The sequence below is a fragment of the Notechis scutatus genome, chromosome 2 (genome assembly GCF_049901735.1).
Source record: "Notechis scutatus isolate UNSWTSFEM ecotype Mainland chromosome 2, rNotScu1.2, whole genome shotgun sequence".
NCBI classification, from domain to species: domain Eukaryota; kingdom Metazoa; phylum Chordata; class Lepidosauria; order Squamata; family Elapidae; genus Notechis; species Notechis scutatus.
The window spans coordinates 100,586,825-100,598,508 of NC_142010.1; the positions used below are offsets into that span (position 1 = coordinate 100,586,825).

Below are 11,684 nucleotides of genomic sequence, written 5' to 3' on the forward strand. Positions count from 1 at the left end.
TTGTTGTATTTGAATTCACTCTTTATACTATTATGCCTTGTGTGCCCATTGTAATCATTTCTGGAGTAGGAGGTTTTACTTTCTATTGTTTATGCCATCCACTGCAACTTACTCTACATGGGGCTGTCCTTACAGACTCTTCAGAATCTTCAGTTGGTCCAGGATGCAGCAAATTTAGAAGTCATGGACACACTTAAGTTTGCTTGTGTAATACAAGTGCAGAAGTGGCACTGACTGCCACTTTGGTTTCAGGCACAACTTAAGATGTTGTTTTTATAAGGAATATGGAGAATAATGATATGTTCCTCACAAGATACTAATTTCATTTTTGTTCTAAGTCACAGTTCAGACCAAGTGGTTCTTAATGAATGAAATCAATTCACTTGTTGTGTTGTGGCATACTCATAAACAAACAGCTCCTAATGTTAGAAGCAAAAGTGAATGCCTATGCAGCAATGATGGCAGCTTAGAGATTCAGGCTGAGCATTAAGAAAACCAAACTTCTGATAGCTCATTAAAAGAGAGCTCATTAAAATTATTGTACAGTCAAATCACCAAGAGTCAGCAGAGAGCTAGAAAGTCAATTGTAGCATTGCTCAGCAGCCATTAAAGAATAGTGCCTTCTTTAGTGTTAGCTGAGTAGAATGACAGCCTAAAAATAAAAATGAATGTTCTGAGGGCATGACCAGAACTGAAGTTGACAGGTAATGCAGAAGGCCAATGGTAATGCTTTCAACAAATATTTCTATCATATGTGCAATTGGCCACAACAAAGAAGACATACAGAAAATAGCATTCTTCCTAGCTGGATACCCTGAATAATAAAGTACATTCATGGATGAAGAAGACATCTTTAAAGTCTTATTGCAGAACTTTAAAACCTTGTTGCAGATATTTGAGGCCCATTGTGTACTGCAAAAAATGTAACTTCTGAAGGATTTGTCTTCAAATCCTTTCTATAAAAAGATATTAACAGTGACAATTGAAGAATTTATAGCATATCTGATATTAAGATTTTGTCTTGAACTTTAGTATGCTGACGGAAACTTTGATCAACAATTAAATTGTTTGACTATCTTCCAGTAAACTCACAGAGCTGAGGACCACAGCAAAGATCAAGGAATTAGTGAGTAGACCAGTTCCTTGGCACCTCTCTGGAAAAGGAGAGGACAGGAGATTGCCCATTTGTGCTCTGGACAGCTGCTCCTCAGAAGACCATAGGACAACTATTTTTCACAAGTTTGAGTCCCAGGAAATGACAAGATTAGCAATCTTTAAAGACCTGGCTTTTCTCCCAAGTGTTGGAAGAAGATTAAATGATTACACATTAAAATGGTTTTGGCACCAGATTTTTGTTGTTTTTATTGCATTAATTGGTTGAGTTTTATGATTTTAGAATGATTTATATGCCTTTTAATTTTTGATTGGGAGCCACCCAAAGTTGGTTGAAAAATGGGTGGCTGTGTAAATGTTTTAAATAAAGAAAATAAATCTTGTTCACAACCACGATGGAGGATTTTAAAGGACATTAAATTCACAAACCTCACTTTCTAATCACTCTCATAAATTGCTCATAAATTACTTCTAAGCTGTGAGACACTTTTGGAATGATGAACCTGAAAATGTCAGATGAGTTTACCTTCAATCCTGAATGAAATTTTAATCATAACCTTAAGAATTTAAAGAATCTGATTTAAACAGCAAAAAGCTAAATGTGATTTTGATCTTAGAAAGTTAATGGGTCCATATAATGAAACTTTTAATACATTTTTGGAATTAATTATAAACTACAAACAGCCTATATTCATCCCTGCTTGCCCCATGAGCTATACAGGTTCTCAGTTGGCTTCCAAGTGCAATTCAAGGTACTACTTATCATCTATAAAATCAAACATGACATGGGATCAAGTCATTTGTAGAAACCCTGTCTCTGTTTCTGCCCATCCCATTAGATCCAGCAGGGTGAGCATGCTCTGGATCCTGTCTATTAAATAGACCTTGCCACAGCACTGCCCTCTAGAATGTAATAGTTCCTGAGATTCATAGAATTCTGCATTTCTGGGGTTTCAGAAACCTTTGAAGAAGGCTGTTCCCTTGAGCAGGAGGTTGGACTATTAAGTGAGCGCATCACAATGAGTTTGCTTTTCTTATTCTTGGAGTTAAGTTTTTCCTTGACCATCATTATTTTTCTTACTAATAGACTTGGTTTAATTGATCCTGTATGTGTCAACTACAGTCACAACTGTGAAATGAGAAGTTATGCAAGCTGATGCAATAAATAAAATATTAGCAAAATGTATTTCTAGCCATTTAATAGAGTACAAATTACTAAGTTTAAATCACTTGCTAATGAACAATTAGAAACACTATTATGATGATACAAAAATCAGATGACTAACTGGCATAAAGACTGGTTTTCTGGATTTCTGTACTGCCATCTATAATATTGGTTATCCAGATCTTTGAGTTGAGATCTGATCATTCTGATCAAATCGTTCCAATTTTCTAACATAAAATGAAGTGTTTAATCAAAGTACAAATAACAATATAGTTGAGTGTTGTATGTACGTGTAAGACCAGCTTGTCAAGGGCTCTTTGATAGAAACAGACTGTTACAACATAGGCCTCTAAAGAAAGAGTTATTCAGTGTTTGAGAATACATGGCTATAAATAATATTCCGGCAATGGCAGCAACAATACACAACAGTCTTCAAGGGTTATTCTCCCACGCTTATTCCTATTATGAGACATCTTAGGTATTATATGTCTGTGGCTTAACATTCCATTTTATATACAATTTCATTTTTCAAACAACTGATGAAACTTAGCAAACTTCAAGTAGCTACTTTGGAACACATTAATGACATACTGTTTGTGACATTAAGTAAACCATGGTTGAAGAAGTAAAAAAACCATGGTTGCTCTAAACTGCAAATAGATCCAACCACAGAAATAGTAACTCATTCCTCCTCTATGGAGGCCAAATATTTCAATTTTTGTAACAGTTGGCACTTCTGAGCCTTAAATGATTGCATGCAAAGTAAAAGATGGCCTGGTCACTTAGGCACATTTTTCCAAATCAAAGTTCTGTACAGGAGAAGTAAATGTGTGGTCCACATGTACATGTGAGAAATGAACCAAGAACAGCAGAGATGATGTTGCAGAAGTAAATTCACTGTTGGTCAATTCTATTTCTTACTATATTTTCCAAACTAGTACTTATTTAACCACAGGTTAATCATTAGTCAACATTGGACTATCAGATCATAGCTAAAATAAGCCCACATTCAAAATGTCATAAGTACTAGCTGTAATTAAAGATTAATGTGACCTTAATTTGATTCATGATTTAGATACCATATTAAGATCAACTACAATAAATATGGCTTAGTATGTCATACAGAAGAAATCTAGCATACAAACAACAGAGAGATAGTAACCTGTACAAAACATTTAACCACTGTATGGCAACCAGCTAATCAGATTAGATTAATATCAAAATATTGTGAACTGCTTTGGATATAAAGATTTATCCAAGAATGCTTAAAGGAAAAGAAGAAGGAGGTCATCATGTTTATAAGCTGTTTCAGTAATATTCCCCAAGCAAATATTTACAAAGGAAATCTAAACTATCCCACAACTTCATAGGAAATAAAGTAAAAATATTGCTAATATTGCTATTGTAAGTGACTGCTTAGAAAAACTGTGTTAAGTTTCCTCTCCTTCCTAGACTTTATATTTCTAAAGTAACCTCAGAACCCTTTTTTTCTGCAAGAGTACAGAAACAACTGTTTCAGCAGTAAGCTAAGCCTAGAGCATGGGCTCATGAGCCAGACCATAATTATTAATTACACCTGTGGGGGGAATGGTTCTCACTACATATTCTGCCCAATTAGCATTCCTCTCCTGCATTCTATCCCATTAAAAGAACATGCTGACATCTTCCCTGTTGGCTCTCTCAGCAGCTGTGCCATAAAGAATTCCCCTGGGCTTTTCCAACAACTTCTTGTTTTGCTTCAGTCCAATTCTCCACAGAAAAATATCCTTGCGTGCATGTCCAGTCATATTTTGATACAATTACATAAAATACATCTATTGCTTCTCAGACAGAGGAATCAGCTGTATAACCTGGCAGAAAGCAAAGAGAACTAAAGCAGGTATTTGGGTTGCATTTTTGGATAGTGAGATTGGTGACATATAAATTCAATAAAAATAAAACATACAAAGTTGAGGGGGAAATTTCCAGATAGTCTTCCTCTCATTCCTAGCTTTTTTCAAATGTTTCCTCAGAAAGTTTTGCTTCCTCTGCATCCTGAAATATTCCTAAAGTATAATTTTATACCAAAGGAATTTTCCAGATATATAGAGCACGTGACTAATATTTTATAAAGAAAAAGAAAATATTCTGGCAGTGTTAAAGACAGAATTTACCCTGACAGCAATTACAGCATTTCCCCCAAAATTAGTGCCTCTCAAATATGTTGAAACCCCAATACCCGGAAAGTAGGGAAAGAGAAAAGACACTTTTCCTCCCCCTTCTGACCCCATACAGTGATGCTGAGATTGGGAACTGTCCTTTCTTACCATCATTTGTAAAATACTCTTTGATTGGGATACCGTAGATTTCTATTTTTCGTACGAACAAAATACTCAATGTGTAAATAATCTTTATATTAGTCTTGTATGTGAGGCTAGAAACTCATCCGGCCATTAAGACACTCTGCTAGTTCCATTCAGTTGTGCAGATTCCACCCGGCAAGGGATTGTGGAGTTGTTAAATGAAGATGTTGATGGTGATGGTGATGTTAGGCTAGAAACTATATCCCATATTGTTGTAGACTAGGATGGCAGTGGAGAAATTGAATCTATGGCTTGCCTAACATCAATTAGGGAGTTTATGACTGATGCAATACTTGAAGTAGGGGCTTTATAAGTTCATTTTTATGATATCTATGGATATCTAGAAATGTCTTGCTGAAATTATATATTATTTCTATAAAGTGTTCCTGGAACTGCAATCTTACTTAAAATGATTTATCCTTATAGCAAATTTTATTAGGTGTTTGGAGATGATCTTGAAGAACTAAGCAGAACTGAGCTTGGTTAATAGTCATTGGCTCAATACAACTAAATACACATTTTCTGCTAAGACATGATGTGGCTTTATTTAATTTAGCATATTGTGTAGACCAAATCATTGTAATTTATAAACCAGGTTTTATGGTTTAATCTCAGACTGAGTCAATTGTGTTTTATTTAATATGTAAGCACTTCAAATATCAGAATAATGGCCAGGCTGAGTTTTAAATCCATACATATATCTGAAAGTTGTGTAACATTATTTTTAATCCCTAGCTAATATTATTTTCAATGCCAAAGATAAGCCATCCACCATTGCTTCTGTTTGCTAGAACTACTCTTTATCAAGAGCAGAGTCATGGAAATCGGAAAGTAAGGAAGACCTCTTCAGAGTTAATTAATAAAACTGAAAGGTAAAAAACAAGCACTGGGAAGATAAAAGCATCAAATGTCTTGCCAAAGTGCCATTCTTATATTTCTTGCTCTGAGGTTACAATTATACTGGTCTACATAAAACTCTTGCCATTATAGATGTAGCCAATCTCCCAATAAAAAAGAGATCTAAACTGAAGATTCTGAGCTGGCAGTTCCCTGACTTTCTGGCTGTTCCTATTACACAGAAACAAAACACCCAAGGGATAGTTGGAAATGACAAATTCTATGTCTGCTGAAGGCATCTGTTCCTTGGAGCAGACAGAGTAATAGAAATACCAAATTATTTTTATCTGCTGCCCATGATTCCCTAAAATCAGAACAACAAATATGTCAGGTGGAGAGAGAGGCAAAATAAAAGGCAATGGAGAGATCAGACTTATTTTCTAAGTTTGAAGGAAGAGATGGTAGATTTGGTGTTCATCCCAGAAGCCTTGTACCCCCATCTGCTCCACAGCTTGACTCTAAATATACAAGGTATATATACAGAGATAGTGGGAGGAGCAATAGGGCAGGTTTGGACAGCTACTGAAAGAATAGAAAGCAACCTTGGAGGTTGTCCCATGTTTTTGAGTCTCCATTCCAACATGATTCAGGAAGACAGTCCTTCCCAGGGTTAAGTTTCCCCTAGGGGACAGGAATTACTGCTTGAAATATTTGCCAACATAGATTCAAGGGACAGCAGCTAAACTAAAAATAAATATTAGAATGCAATGAAAGTAGATCTCCATCCAATCAAAACATAGAAGGTAGTTAAAATCATCTCCTTACTGTTCATGCCCACTGTTTAACCATAGGGAAGCCTCTAGCACAGCATTCTTCTCTCAGGCATTACACACACACACACACACACACACACCATCAGGTATTCCCCACCTCCCCTGCATCAAGGTTCTGTGTTCCTTGTTATGTTGCTGGAAGAGCAAAACTCACCCAGCTAAGATTTCCTTCCCTGGGAGAGGGGGGCAAACCCATGGAGTTACATTGCATTCTTCCCAACCCAGCCACTTCCATTCCGTTAAGGTGCCAGGGGTGCCACACACTCACCTGTATGTCTTCAGATGCTCCTGTTTACAGCTAGTGAAGAGTTAATGCTGCCAGCTTTGCCTGGCCTCGTTCCCTGCCAGGTGTCCTGCCAAGAAATCGGGAAGCATACTTAATCCGTTACACCAGGAGGAGGAGGAGGAGAAGGAGGAGGCAATAGGGTGGGAAAAGGTGAGACTTCGCCTAAAACCGACCTGGGGGCACGGCGGTACCCTGGATGCCCGTGTGGCACGGAATCAGCCTAGAGAGGGAAGAGGGAAGAGCAGTTCTCAGGGCGACTCCGACGTGAGAGGAAAAGGCAATGGGAGGGCGAGGGCCAGCCTGTGCCCATCCACTTTTGGGGGTGCAATCACACACACCGGGGAGCGTCCCTTGCGATTCAGGTGCCCACCTGCCAAGCAGCCGGCGCCAACTCCACGCCCCGCCGTTGGCTCTTTGCCGGGGCAGGCAGGAAAAGCTGGGAGGGGGTAGCAGATCCCGAGAACAACACAGACCCTCCGCCAGCCCGTCCCTCTTCCCTCCTTTTGGTTGCGCCGCCAATTCCTCCTCCCCCTCGCACGTGGTCATTCACGCTTTCTTCCTCCGAATTCCTGACAGGAGGAGGCCGCCCGCTCGCAATTATTTATACCGTCAACAAATGCCCCCGAAGGGTAATCACCTAACCGCAGCTGGCGGGCCCCAGGCAGGGCTGGACCCATTGGGCGAGAAACGGGGTGAGATGGGTGAGCAGAGTTCTCCTCAACATCTATGGGAGGGCAACGGAAACGGTTCCCTTTATTTCTCCCCAAATGCTGCGGAAAAGGGTAAGAGACATAAATGGCCATGTGCCGTGACGGCGGTGGTTGCAGTGGAGATGCACCGCTGCACCCTTTAGGCGCCCTTTCCCCGCCGCGCATTGTCTTCTTTTCCTTTGGAAAAAGGGAACAGGGCTCGTCCTAAAGGAGGACGTGTTACGTGTGCCGTTTGTGTTTTGCTACAGTTGCCTGTGGGATCAACCTGTGAGGGAGGTTGGAAACGGCTGGACTTGTTGCATGCGGTGGAGCTGGCTGCCAGGGATGATTCTCGGGGGCGCCGTTGCAGGGAGCTGCGGTGTTTAGCCATACTCGCAGACGCAGCTCCTTGTAAGCAAGTCCCGCTGAATTTAAAAGAGGTTTCCTTTTGAACAAACAATCATTATGCACGATTTGTTTCTCTTTTTTGGGAGGGGGGGTTATTTTGGAGTGAATCACAAACAAATGGAAAACTCTGGTCATGGATACAATCCTGGATCGTTACCCTAGAGCAGTTGTTTCCAGTGATATTTGTAATCAAGACTAGCAGCAAATTAAGACCAATGAGAAGGTTTCAAATATCTGAAGAGGGAGAAAGGCTTGTGCAAAATTCTGCCATAATATCTTTTATGTAATGCGGTATAGAAGTCCTTTTTGAAGGACGGATTTTTCCTCTTTCAGCTTCAGAATGGCATAGTTAAAACTGGCAAAGGGTATTGGCATTCTCCCCAAATCTGCAATATAGATTGGTTATAATTTTAGTCAGATCTTTATTATCCTTTCATCAATATAGGACTGTGAACAGATATGAACAGATGAAATGATTAAGTTTGTTGTAAATCAAACTCCAGTATTAGTTTTTATACATTAAGGTGTTAGTTAATTCATTATGGTAGCTCCCCTTGAGCTTCAAGAGGTATGTAGTCTGAAAGTCTTTGAATGCTATGTGGTATGTTCTGAGACAAATATGTTTTGCTCAGTGAAAGAATACATGAAAAATGATAGGCATTGGAAATGTTTTAATTTTTTATTTCAATAAAGTATACATATACGAAACAGCAGAAATGTATTATTTTTCTTTGTGGATATTTCCTGAAACAATTGCATCCTTTACCTCTTTTGTTATTTTAGTATGCATTTTTAATGGATTGCTTCTCAAACTAGATTTTCCCCTCCCTGTAATATTCAATAACAGGCAGTGTCAGCTAGAGGGTAGGTGGGTGAAATCACAATTAGATTTTCAAAAGGGACTTTACTTTTTAAGCAGTTAGGTAATATTGACTGTCAATTTTGAGTTTTATGCTTTTTCCATGCAACGCTACCCAGACAGACTTTCCTTGACGTAATGCCCTTCAAATCCCAGATTTTCCATTTTGGTAATCCAACATACCTAGAAAGATGCTGTTCTAGGGTAATATCCCCACAAAGCTTCTTTTATATAATCAACTCCAATTCTGTCCTTAGGGAGAAACTGGTGTGCTGTTACCCAAGTCCATTTTTTTCATTTTGGAGTTCTCCTAGATGATTGAACCAAATCTATTGGAAAATTGTGGATTTTCAGTCGCACAATTATTAATTTTTTCCATACAAATAAAATATGGGTATTAGGCTTCTGCTTTGTTGAAATGACTGTAACATCACTGTCCTATTCCCAAAGCAACAAATATTTCAGCCTCACCATCTAAAAATGTTACTGTCATATCCAACCTCTGTGAGCCTTGAAAGTGCAGAAGTACTTTTTTTAAAGTGTAGTCCCTGTCTACAAAAAGATCACACTCCCCATAGGAAACTATTGAAATAGAATTCAAAGAAAATATGAAAAAGAAAAGTAGTGAACCTTTTTAATGACACATTATTTTGGAACAAATTTCATAGCAAATGAATTATAATTTGGAATTGTCCTGTCTTTGCATAGACTCCTTTTTCTGATGTTGATATTTCAACATGTAAATTTCAACATGTATATAAAGGCTAATATCCTTCTCATAAAATAATTCACTGTGATTCTTCATGCTACTATCAACTTAGACATCTGTCGAAAGACATTTTTATGCTATCCCATCACAAACCTTGGCCATCATGGGATTTTTAGCAGTTTTCACTGCAGGGGGATTTACCTGTTTTTGCTGTCACCTATACAGGTTGGATTAAGTATGAAATACTGGGTTGAAAAAGCGGGTTCTGTGAAGTTAGATTGCTTCTGAGCTACAGGTAGCCAACTAGAGTACCAATATATCTACCGTCCTATTTATGTTTTCATCAAGTTTCAGTCTTCTTTTACAGCATATCCTGGCAATCTTACAGCCTCAATTTCAAGTTGATTTTGTTCATTTTTAAAATATTTCTAAGCTGTTCCTCTTCATAATAATTTATTCCCAGAGCTGCCTCCCCTCCGCCCAAGGAAATCAATGGAAGCAACAATAAGTTGTATTGTAACTTCCACCTCCTCCTTTCTCTTGTTCATTGCTATCGTTTGCTCTACCATGTTGTAGTTGCCATTCCTTCATCATTTATTGGCTTGATTTGTTTTGATGCTGCTACTTGTATTGTCTTCTGCTTGTCTTGCTCACTGTATTTATTTATTTATTTAGGATATTTATATTGCCACCTATTTGCACATGGTGACTCAAGGCATCTTACAAAAATAGCCCGTCTCTAATGATTATCAGCAGATTTCAGAGATCTTCTTTGACCTATAAATTTACCTTTAGTAATACATAACTAAGAAATTATTGTGTAAGATGAAAGTGGATTGGTGATTGAAATCCTATTCCTAATATGCTGAGGGCCACCTAATTTCTCTCCTGAAATATTTTCCTCATTACTTTCATAACTGAGATAAGTCTTCATATCAATTTTAAGTAATTACAGTACTTTAATTTTCTGGACTTTTCACTTTTTAAGAAAGGTGCATTTACTGTAGAGGTAAAGAGGAAAATATTTTTGGCAGTTTGTCCCATTCTAATCAATGCTATTAATATTACAATCATTTGAAACAACTGGTTAGTTGAATACAGTGTTCAAACTATTGGGATTTTAGGATGCGGAGAGAGTGAATGGAAACAAAATAGAAATATAAAGCAAAACATAAAACATCCACAGCTGAGCCATTGATTTTAGATTGATAATGCAATGAGTTGCCATAATTCAAATATCTAACTCAGTATCTTTAAAATAAATTATTACAATAAATCAGAATCACTAGGACTATTCCCCAGAATTAGAAAGTAATTTAATTAAAAGCTGTTTTAGTATTTATTGTGTTATCCTATTTCTCATTTCAGTATTTATCGCTAACAGTATTTCCTGTGATTGCAGTTAGCATCTAATTCATAAAACCATAGGGTTGGAAAGGACCTTGGACGTCTTCTCATTCAATCCCCTGCCCAAGGCAGGAGTCCATCCAGGACCACCGATTATCCAATCCTTTCTTGAAAACCTCCAGCGATGGAACACTCACAATTCTGGAAGGCAAGCTGTTCTTCAAATATCCTTTATAAAAACTCTGGCTAGTTAATAGTAAATATTGAGGATTAGTCATAAGTAAGATCAGAAATCCCAAAACATTTGGCAACTGGGTACATTTTGAGAATCATATGATACTTTCACTCATCTCAAGCACTGAAAATTTCCCTAAAATCCCAAGTATTATATATAGTTTACATAAGACTTGGAGTGTCTGACATTTTGTACTTTTAGTGGTCTATCAAACTATAAAATACAAAGAAAAATGAAAATAGGGGAGGCAAAGGGGAAGAAGAGAAAGTGTAGAATAAAGGGGAAAAGAAAAAGAAAAGCATTAACTTCTGATTCTTTTTGGTACAGTAGAATAAGATAACAACATATAACTTTGACTTTTTAGTTTTATATAATAATATGTATTAACTATTTCTATAAAAAACCTATGTAATCAGCAAAACCCAAAATCAAAGCTTCTTTTTTTTCCATCTCAAATGCAAAGTCCAAAAGTAGCTTCAAAGTTGAAACAAAGCTAATTGTATTCTTTTCTTTAATCAAAGTAATCAATTTCACCATATCTGCTAACTCCATCAACCTTTGGAGCCATTTGTCTATTGTGGCATTCAAGATATTCTTCCATTTCTATGCATAAAATATTGTAGGTGCTGTCAACATATATAACATCAAAGTTACTTCTTTTTTTCAAATTCTTTATTCATTGGGCCTAAAAGAAAAGTCTCTGGTTTTACCTTTAAATTCATTTTAATAATCTTCTGTATTAAGATGCAAATTCTACTCCAATATTTCAATGCTTTGTTATCATTAATGATAAAAAGTTCCTTCTTTACATTTACATTTCCAATGTTCATTCTTATACATTCTTTATACAGACTTTGAATG

At 37.2% G+C, this 11,684-nt stretch overlaps 1 protein-coding gene across 1 annotated transcript in view; it reads right to left on the bottom strand.

The window, feature by feature from the left end:
- Positions 1–7,025, bottom strand: part of CACNA1A (calcium voltage-gated channel subunit alpha1 A) — a 361,279-nt gene extending 354,254 nt beyond the window's left edge. Inside the window, exon 1 of the mRNA XM_087955556.1 lies at positions 6,559–7,025. The gene's annotated coding sequence lies outside the window, so the exon portion shown is untranslated. The remainder of the gene's footprint in view (positions 1–6,558) is intronic.
- Positions 7,026–11,684: the final 4,659 nt, after the last annotated feature.